Source organism: Trachurus japonicus, chromosome 6 (genome assembly GCF_045865225.1).
Source record: "Trachurus japonicus isolate A0001 chromosome 6, Traja_1.0".
Taxonomy (NCBI): Eukaryota; Metazoa; Chordata; class Actinopteri; order Carangiformes; family Carangidae; genus Trachurus; species Trachurus japonicus.
The window spans coordinates 13,291,351-13,302,934 of record NC_140912.1 but is presented as its reverse complement, the minus strand read 5'-3'; positions in this window follow the sequence as shown (position 1 = coordinate 13,302,934).

Genomic DNA, 11,584 nt, shown 5'->3' with positions numbered 1-11,584 from the left:
TGTTTTAAGAAATTTGTAAACATCCCTTTCTGATAGAGGTGGCAATTTGGTAACAACAGCTCCGTCCAATAATTTCCAGCAGTAAAGGCTGTGAACACTCACCGTCCCTCATCACTCCAGCACATTCCCTTATTTTCCATGAATCTTAAAAGATTCCTGCTCGCAGAGGTCTGATTTTCCCATTATGTCTGAGATGAGATATGAGGTTAGGGAAGCTACTGGTGGAGCAGGATTGGCTCTGGGTTGACGAGTCAGGTTGGTTTTCTGAGCAAAGTTGGGAAAATGTGGATAAAATTTGTCAACCTCTGGGGGAGGCCGTGTTCAGGGTCACAGCTAAATCTGTGTGCCGCGGGCAAAAGGCTAGCCCATAATTCCTGCGCAGACGAGCAGAGAGCTGACCTCAGTACAGCTGAGGCCAAGCCACACTGATTTCTGCCCACCTGCAGGATCATCAGTGGGATAACAATGAAGGCGAGGGGACATACAGGGGGTCTCTCTCCCTCCTTTTCTCTCCCTTTCTTCTTGGCCTGTCTATGGAGACACCTGACTGTCCTTGCACGCTGACCGCCTCTGCTTTTTTCCTTCGTTCCTCCTCAAAAGATACAGCTGTTCATGTAGCAGTGTGCTGCTTTTGAAGTAGCAAATGGAATTTTCAAGGCATCCTTACAAATATGTAGTCTGTCAGAGAAATAACTCAAAAAATATCTAAAATGACAAGAAGTGCACTCTTACACTTTGCTATCCATTTTTATCCATTGATTTTCTATTATATTAAAATGTTGCATCAACATGCAATCATGTTAATACGTCTTACCTATTGTGAGTCATGGCTCATTCAGCTGATAAATATGTAAATTAAAATGTTTTATTGTTGATAGCCAACATTAATCTCATTTGGATGTCTTAAACCAAATTAAATGAGAAAGTCTAGTGCATGGCAGTTTGGAAAGTGTGCTGTGAATTTATCTCTGAATTAAGAAGGAAATGAGCAGGGGACAGAACTTGCATTTTTTTTTATTACAAATGTTAATGAAAAATGTTATTGACTTGAACAAATGGAGAATACACCTGGAAATGTATATTAAAACCCCTTTCCAATTTCTCTCTCTGTGTAGTTTGCAATTATAGTTATTTCTGCAATAGTGGGGGAATTAATTTTGCGTGCAGACTGATAATGTTAGCGGTGTAAAAAGAATGGATATTGTGTTGGATAGGGGGTCTCTAGGTATTTACAAGCAGTGGAGAGAGAGCAAAGCTTTATTTAATTGAAAGAATGAATCAATAACAGCTATAGTGCTTTGTCAGAGAAGGCCTTGCGAAATGAGCAAGTAATTTACTGTGGACAATCTGAGGCCCAGTGGATAGCTGATTGAAGGCGTGTATTCTGGGTGTAAGAGCATCAAGTATGGATAGATGCAGGTAAAAACTTAACAAATTAGAAGAGCGAGCTTTAGCTTTTCCATGGATGGTTACCTCTCATGCTGATGGGTGAAAAGAAATAAAATGTCAATACTGTCTTTTCTTCTCACTAGATGATTGCAAAAACACTGGATGCTTCTTTGTCTTCTATTGTAACTTGAAATCCATAATTAAGAGCAATAGTTTGACAAGTCCTTTGCGCTCTAATCTGATCCACCCATTAACGTCGCAGCAACAAGCTACCCTTCTATTTTTGCGTGGGTTTGCAAAAGTTTGCAAAGTGATTCTTCTCCCCCCCCCCCTTGTTTTATTTGTAAGTTCGCAGAAACTCTTTTCCTCTGTAACAAAAGCTCTTCAACTGTACAGGAATACCAGCAAAATTTGTTTTTCCTCACTAGTTACATCTTACAATCCAGTTTTTCACACACGCATCATTGCTCTCACGCCATCACTGAGATCCTTTTTGGGGGAAAAAATTCGGTCTTTAAGGTAAATTAGTCTCCCTGCACACTGGCAGCCGTCCCAGTATGTAAATTCATGTGCTAATTCACAACATGATTTCATTTCAACTTCCAAGCAAATGAGATTTTAATTGAAAATGAGATCTTCCACAGAGTCTCTCACTGGAGATGTGCGACTGGGGAATGATACTTTTCACAGATTGTTTTAAGAGACAAGGAGAGTTTTTTCTTCTTCTTCCAAGCCATTTACAAAAAGATTGTATGTTTTCTCAGCCCAGCATCCCCCACCCCTCCACCCCTCCACCCCTCCACCCCCCAACCTGCAGGTTAGTGAAAATGCACTGTGAAATTAACATTGTGCTTCAGCTCCTCACCCGTATGAAGAGGCGGGCTATTAACATTTGTGTATTTTCATTATGTTAATGGTGTTAACACATGCCCACAGATTGCCACCAGTGGTGCAGTAATTTTGTCTTGCTGATCATAAAGTGTCCGAGTGGGTCATTTTGATTATGACACGCTAATTACATATTGCCTTTCCTCCCTGTGTATTTCCCCCCCCAAACTCAGAGGAACCTACAGTCTTTAATGGTAAGCTTTTATGAGTTGGAGGAAAGAAAATGGCAGGGAAAGATCTCTGCCTATGTTCCTGACGGCTATGCTGCACGCATGCTTCACTGCTTCCCTTTAAACTTCCTAAATTGTGTTTCACAATAAATAGATGCCCAAGCCTTTAACTGCCAGTATTAGATTAGATACCATTAGATGTAATAGAAAATTCTCTCCCTGTAATATTTTCATAAGAGTTTGAGGCATTTGATTAATCTGACCACATTTTATTGCATTAATGATTTTTTTTCCTTTCCACTCTGCTGTAAAGACATTGTATACTGGCTAATGCTGTTTTCTTCCCCCCTCCCTCCCTTCTCTGCTCACTCTCATTCATCCTCAGCCGTTATTGCAATGCATTGTTGATGAGGTGAGTCGGCGTCTTATGTGCTTTCACTCCTAAAGTCATTCCTAATGGAGTGGAAACCTTATATTTTGTTTCCTAATGAAGCACAGGAGTGGCAGACAGCTCCGCTTGGGCTGTCCTACGGCTGCCTGCAGGTTGAAGCCACCGGCCCGAGCCAAGCTGCTCTGGGGGAGCCAGCAGGGGATGTTGGGCCGGGGCAGCAGACAGCTTAAACATGAACTTACACACAGGCTGTAGTAAATCTGTGGACAAAAATCTAAATAAATGATAAAAATGCAGTGGTGTAGGAGGCACTCAGTTATGTTACTTAAGTAAAAGTAGCAATACAGCATTTTGTAGTCTCCCCATAACAAATTTGAGTCATACATTTCAAAATATACTTTAATAAAAGTGCTTAAGTATCATCAGCAAAGTGCTCTTAAAGTATGAAAAGTAAAAGTGCCCATGATGCAGCAGAGTGGCCCCTAGTGACTGACACATTTTAATGTAGCTCAGTAGTTTGCAGGAGTTCAAGCTGTAATAACATTTTGTAAACTGATGCTTTGTATACAATTTTAAAGGAACGGTTTGACGTGTTAATATTTGGGAAATACATGTTCACTTGATACTGTGATGGATGGACCACTATCAATCATAGTAATGTCATGCGTCTCTACAGTAAATGTGAAGCTACAGCCAACTAGCTCAGCATAAAGACTGTAAATTAGTGTTACATCATGATAGTTTTAATATGCGCCCCCCCCCAAAAAAGAAGAAAAAAATGCAGCTATTGGAGGCTGTGTGTGGGGGCTGTACTGTGTATCTTGTCAGTCTGGCTCATACCTTTGCTTTCGTCCTTCTGCCTCTCAGAGTTAGTTCAGTTCAGTTTACAGTAGTTGACACAGTGAAAATGAGAGGATGCCGGGTCACGTATATCTCATAAATGTCAAGGATAACACACAACAAGGTCCAAGACATCTTATCACCGTGGTCCTTAATGTAAAAAAAAACAAAACAGCATTGATGCAGGGTGAATCTATACATTGTACTAACATCAAACTCATCACAGATGCAGAGCGTATCATCCGCAATAAAATCAACAAAAGACCATGCACACATGTGTAAGAATTACACACAAATTAGCTTAGCAGACAAGCTTGCACTTACACCAATTTTAACTTTATTTCTAGAACTGTGGTGGATTAGAGCGGCTTCAATCTTCTCATCTATCTCTCAGCAAGAAAGCTTGCCAGCACATTTCCCACAATGCCGAGCTGTTCCTTCTATCTGCAGTGTAACTAGTAGCTATCAGCTGTCAGGAAACAAAAGTGTCCAAGTAAAGTATACGGTTATCGCTGATTTGTTCTTGAGTAAATTACCGGAGTAAATGTCCTCGGTTACTCACAAATGAAAACTCATGATCAGTAGTTCTGCGTTGTGTCCGTATCATCTCCTCAAACCGTAATAAGCAGCACTGTAGCTGTGACCAGTCTGACTGTATCATAGTATGATAATGTCATGCTCTCACTAAAATGATCAGCTTTTAATCAGCAAAAAATGGAGGATTTGATGTCCCCGTTCTCTGTGTAAAGCTCTGCTTAACCAGAAGCTGAAGTAATAGGTGTGTGCACCGAGAGTCCACAGAAAGCTATTCTGAGCTGAGGTTTCACAGCAAGGTCACTTTTAAAACAAAATGTCTCCTCCACTATCTAGGTCAGAGCACATTCTGTTACTTTCTCCGAAACTTGCTTCCTCCCATCCTTCCATCCTGCCAGGGATTATAATTAAACACACACAATTATCCCAAATTTAATGGGATTTCAGAACCAGGCTTTTATTTAAGAGGTAATGAATAATATTTTAATTGCATATGTAACTGTGAGATCGAAATGTGCTTCTCTCATCACTTGTAATTACTACGCCACATTTTTCTGGTGTGCTGTTCTGAGAATGCAATCAATAGCTGAGGAGAGTCTTTTTTTCCCCCTGTATTTTTAAGGTCACTGTGTAACAGTTACTAATTGTGAAATGATCCAGCAGGGAGAAGAGGAGGCATAAGCACACTTAAAACATATGGACAGTGTCCTATTGTTTATTGATGTCTGTAATTAATGATATAATGCATGTCACTGAAGTAGTTTGACCTCTGAACCGATCATTATTCAGAGTGTAGAAGCATCAATCAAACTGTGCTTTTCTCAGATCTATTTTTGCAAACCCCTCAGGGACAGATGGAGCACCCACTGTATCCTCATTTGTATTCAGCTGACCAAGGCCTTGGCATGAATGATTTAGAAGTCTGTATCAGACATAGACTGCATGAGAGGGAGTAATGAGATTTTACAAGCTGCTGCTGAAGTTCATAAAGACTACAGCTTCAGCATTTGCTGCCTCAAACTCCTAAAGAAGTTATTTCAGTTGTGTGACTTTGGTGTATTTACTGATTCTCCTTCTCCCTTTGTTTCCGCTTCAGAAAAGAACATCGCTTTTGGGAGATGTAGTTTTTGTGTGCAGTAATGGCAGGCTTAGTGGTGTTATTCACCCTCTCCACATCATAATGACAGTATGAATGTCTGCTTTTGGATGGAGTGCTGGCCAGATTGTTTGGGCTATCTGGAAAAGAGCGCCACGCTTCGCTGCCCAGCCTGAGGTTCAGAGGTGGTGTGTGTGGTGTTGATGTCCCACTCCAGCAAGCATCATCCCAGGCTCTCCTCGGGACGGGCGTATTAGAATAAGTCATTCCATTGTTAATTTAAATGGCTTAATACATCACTCTAAGGTAAGAGAGTGATTTGAACGGCAGAGGAAAAGAGTGTGAGAGAGACGGAGAGTGATGCCAAGGGGTGTTTCTTTAATATCGAATGAAATTGAATCCTGCATTACCTCACTCGTGCCGTTTCTCAAGCAGCTCCCAGGCTATTAATGGAGAGCTGTAACAGGATTGGTTCAGTCTTTCGGTTCTTTAATTTCACCGCAGCTCCCAGATGTTAGGTCTTTGTCTCATTGCTGATCCCTGGCTGATCTATGGTGTTGTCTTTATCCCGCCTCCAGTCCATTGTGTGACTGTGTGTTGTGTTATTGGGTCAGGTGAATCTATCAAGGACGGAGAGTTGGACAGTTCACACACCGGGGGGATAATTACAGGATGATTGGTGTCCTCACGCTCTCTGCTCTCACTATCTTTGTCTCCTCTCTGTTAGCCTCGTCCTTACATAAATGCGCTCAGCATGTCTGGCACTGGAAGTCGACCAAATAAGCTGCTCAGTCCCGGGATCCTGGCCCTCTTACCTGTTCGATCTCCGGGGCCCTGTTTTAAACAGCTGTGTTTGTTTGATAGAAAATGTGTGCACCATTGTTTACAGATGTTTGTGGACTTATTTACACTAGCGGATTGAGTGGAACACAGGAGACAGCAGAGTTTAACACTCCACCACCGCCACCACAGCTATTGCTATTATTAACTTAACCTCCTCCCATAGATAATTCATCTCAGTCGCCTTCCAATCCCACACTTGTTCTGTCTCACTCAGCCCTGAATCCTCACATCTACATGTCCTTTCTGGGTCATAATGACAGACTCTCGCTAGCTGCTGCTCAAGTTCACATAGAGGGAACACCAGTTGAATTAATTACTATGTAAAACCGGTTCCAATTTTGACCCTTAAAAAGGTATAGTTTGACATTTTGGGAAATGCCCATGTTCACTGTTATCTTAGAAATAGCTGAGGAGAGCAAATTAACTCTTATGTTTGTCGTTTTGATTATGAATATGAAGCTACAACCAGCAGCTGCTTCTTTTTGCACAAAACCTAAAAAAAAATGGATGGTAACAACTAACAAGACTCTGTCCAAATTAGATTTTTTTTTTAATCTACATACAGCATTTGTGGTGTTTTTGTGTGTTAGTGTGCAGAATAAATCTCAGAAGGGCACAATGACATTGCCCTCAAGGAAAACCACAATGCATTGTGTTTACACTTTGGTTTTTGTAACCAAGGCGCTCAATAGCCCAGTAAAAACTCCCTTGAGCTTCATTCAGAATGTTTTACATCAAACTCTTGAACTCCATTTTCAAATATAAATTCCTGCTGAAATAGGTCCATTGTACCACCACCAGCGAGATGTATTCACCGCGCAGAGTGAAAGTGGTATGAACCTCCTCATCTTGCTAAGCAAATATAAGCACATTCGAAGACTAAACTTCTTCTTATTTCTTCAAGGAGCACTTTTACTCCCATACATGTTGGATACACTTTGTATTTATGGGATGTGTGCACTTGTGGAAGTTTGCAACCTTGAAAAGTACAGATTTTTGTTTCCCTCTTATTTGTTTGTCCGGCAAGGTTTTCCCCAATCTGTGGTGCTGACAAGTCTGTTGCACACCCTCTCACCTGCGTGTGATCTTGATGGAAATCTCTGGTCCTCTGTACACACACACACACACAAGGAGGGAGTCCTAGCTATTTGCACTTCCTGACTTTGAAAGCTGTCAGCAGAGCAACAGCAGGCTGCTTCAGTACTCTGGACAGTTCCTCCTCAGAGACCTGCAGTGCTCTAACTGGAGCCTCTCGCCTCACTCCAGAGTTTGACTGGGGACACCAAGACAGAGTCCAACACTGAGATTTCCCACTTCTAGACCTGTGTGTGTGTGTGTGTGCTTGCGTGCATACATGGGTGTGTGTGTGTATGAGTCCACAGAGTCACCCAGCCCTTCCCCCACATACGCATATCATCCACCCAGAGCCATTCTATCTGTATGGAAATTTGGGCTCCACAGCTGGAATCCCACAAAGCACTGTCATCTACTAATAGTTATTATCTCTTTGGCCTGCTCCCTCACAAAAACCCTGCAATACAAGCACATTGCATCTTTATGGTAATGCCCTACAATACAGCCCCAAGCTATGGTGCATAGACCTTTGTTATCATTACGATAATTCCCATTCTCACTTGACTCCTCATTACACCATTGAAACTGCTCGGGGTTGGATATAGACAAATTCCTGCATCTTTCTTTATTACACTGTAGCATTCACAGTGTTGATACACAAAACTTAAACTCCCTAAATACTCTGTAAACATAGTGAGTCAGTCAGTGCAATGGCAATTAAGTGTAAGAGTTGTCATTGTGAATTAGCAGAGGCCTGTGCACTGCTGTTATTTGTTTGTAGGCAGGGCTGAATAATAAGTTAGTTTCATCATTGACTTTTGGTGTAATGACATCATGATGATGTGATTATATCATGTTGTTTTAACCAGACTGTGTCGTCCTTATTCATATTTTCAAGCAAATTGTACAAAAAAATGTACTTAAAACATGGCCAAAATCAGTAACTGAGGTATTCATATAACATTTATGAAGAGTCTCATCTAATGTAACACAGTGTGAACCAAAGGTCACTACGACAACATGAGAAAAATATTATTACTGTGATATTGATCTCGGCCATTTAACGCAGGCATTACAGTGGATACACCTTGATATTCAAGATCTCTGATTGAAGTTCAATAGTTTTACAATAATTTGATGCTTTGTTTTAAGACACAGAGGAAAAAATCTTTCCTCAGGCCATGAGGATGTTGAACTGTCCTCTGACCTCTGTGTATCATTGGTCATGTGGGACAACGTCCTCTTGATCCTTTGCGCTGCCCTTTTTGCACTTGTGTATGTATGTTTGTGTATGTTTTCTTTTCTCTTCATTTTACACAATGTTTCATGTTGAATCTTCAGTTCAGTTCAGTATTTTACTGACCCTGTTGTTTCATACTTGTCTTCCATTACTTTCACTCGGCGTTATTTGTGTATGAGACAAAACCTTTTAGTCTTTTATGTTAAATTTAATCGCCTTCATCTTCTCTGATGGGTTCACGGTGTAAAAACGTACTCGTGGTGTTCTGGTCAGATTTTCAACAGAGTAGCAGGTGATTTACTATACATTTCTGCCGTGATGAGTCTTGGGGTCAGCTCGATATAAGAAGGAAAGCACAGCGAGACGTGGACCTCGCCGTGGCTGCTCGTGTCCTTGTGTCTCTCCATGAATGCCCTCGCAAGGCCTCTGGATTGCACAAAAAAGTAATTGCGGAGTGATTGGCACAGCTTGTCCCGTGCAGCCTGTGTCCCCACACTTGAAGGCTCTCCTCGGAGCACCCTCATTGTCACACAGCCTTTTAGCACCTTTGTTCCTCCCTTCCCTTAGGACCTCACAGCTCACCATTGGCAGATGAGTCCCTGTCTGTGACAAAAGGGTCCCTGCGCTCAGCCTCATTTGATGCAGTGATGAACTCCCCCAACTCCCCCCCCCCCTTTACTCACACAAACACACACACACACACACATTGCACACCACCTCCTGCGAGAAGAAATGTTCCGTTTAGCGGTGGAGGATGTGGGGGTCAGGACCCAGGGGTGGGCTTTTAGGAGACAAATAAACATCAGAGCAGGAGAGGAGTGATGTCTTGTTTACACATTAGCGACCATTTAGCAAGTCTCGGTGTTTTCACTGCGTCTCTCCGGTGGCCTCTCAAACAGCTGATCTTTCTCTTTTGTTGTCCTTTCAACTCGGGATGCGTTCAGGATCAACACGGTGGTCAACGGTGAGCGATCTGAACAGTCTCAGCTGATTCTTGTCTGGGATATTTGCTGTTAAAACTGGCAATAAATCATGTATTAAATCAAGTTTCTAATAACTGACTGTGACTCAACCACTCAGAGCATGCACCAGAAATAATTCAGAATAATTAGCCAGCAGCTCTTTTTTTTTTACCCACTGATTGTCATCAAACAGTCTCCCCACATTTTTGTGAGACCAAAACACACACACACACACACACACACACACACACACACACACACACACACACACAAACTGCATCTTTCTCATACCATCTAATGAGGTGATGACCAACCACTTGTTATAATTGCTTCAGTCTCCTTTTAATTTTCAAGCTTATTAATCATATGTAGAGTTATTTAAGAATGCATAAATTAATCTTAGATTAAAAAGCCTATCAAAGCCTCAAAACAATTAAAGAGTAAGGTAAGATTTCCCCTGGGCTGGCACTTTTATTTTAATAGAGTGTTCAGGTGATTATCATACTTTGATGCAGCACTGTGATTAATGCAGACACACTTTTAAATGAGCTGTTCTCTCTTGCACAAAAAGGTAGAGTGTGTATGAGTCTGATAATGACCTCACTGACTTTTCGGCTACTTTTCCCATTTCCTTGCTCAGGTTTGGTTGAATCAGACTCATCACACATCAAGGCCTGCAATGAATGAGTCTGTGGATGTTACATTTGGTTTGAAATGAGGGTTTCTTGTACATGTGTGGTGATGATAGGACGCGGTTAAGGCTTTAAATGGATTGTTTTGCAGCCTTTTAAAATTTTGAAAAGACGTTTTAATTCATTTAATTTCAGGAATGTTTTACCCATGGCAATATCACTCTGAATTTATCTGATAGTAACAGACTTTTAATTAAGAGGTTTGTTTTGGTGACTGGGTTTAACAGGCCATACCCGTTCAATAATCAATGAACAGACAGATGGGGGTGATTTCTGTTTTAATTTGAATTTGGTAGCTGCTTTGACGTGAGGAGATGCTTCTAGTAGGACCAGTGTCTGTTCACTGATCTTAAATCTAAATGCATTTTCATTTGAGGTTTTTTTTTAATGAGGTTTTTTTTTTTTAATTTTTGGCATGGTCTTTAATTTCAGTGGCATATTTTTGTGAAATTGTTAAAAAAAAAAAAAAAAAAAAAGAAAGAAAGATCATTAAGACAAGACAGAATTAGTTGAATTACAAAGCCATATGGCCTCGTTGTGTCTGTGGTGTGTAAATATTTTTAAATTCTGTATTATAGTCCGATCTTATGAAAATATAATAAAATACATGTAATGTTAAAAAATGTAGTGGCCTATTGTGTTTTTTTTATTTGCATTGGTTGCAAATTTACTTCCCAGTTATTCATTATTATTATTATTAGGCCTATTATTATTATTATTATTATTTCAGACTTATAGTCGCTAAATTCAAATGGAGGCTGCCTATATGTTCAAATCAACATTGCATTGCTTTGCAATAATTATGGACAAACTGTTGTCGCTGCACAGCTCCGTCCCTCCGGAGACAATAGGACCAACAGGAGCGTGTCCTGTTACCTTCATCAATATTACATCAGTGCTCGGCGCCGCGCGTGTGCCACATGTAAATGATTAACCCAAACCTCTTGTTGACTTTTAAAAGTTGGATGCACGTTATGGTGCAAAACACAGTGAGAGAAAGGGGAGTTTAGGGGGTGGGTTGGTTTGGGAGGGTGGGATGAGGAGGTGAGGAGGGGGGCGACTAAGCGTTGATCACAGAGAGTGACCTTTGGAGCAGCTGGTTATTGTCAAAACGCGTGTAGGCGAGGTGTGCGGCTTGTACACGGTGAATCCGTGGGAACCCAGCACATGATGCTGGCCTGCACGTCCTGACTCCAGCACACACAACAATGTGTCGGTGGGTCCCTGCTGTTTTTAGCGGAAAGCCAAATCCCACCGCAGCCTCCTCCATTCATAATGTCAATAACATAGCGTCTTATTTCAAATAGGAAAGCGCAAAAGAATTAATTAAACGCATTATGGTCCACACAATGAGCTACAGAGTAATGAAAGATTAATGTGAATGTTTTCTTGTTTTAATTGAGAATTTATTTAAACACAGAGGCCTATAGGCTGCATTGGATCAAACCTTTAGGAGTTTTTTTTT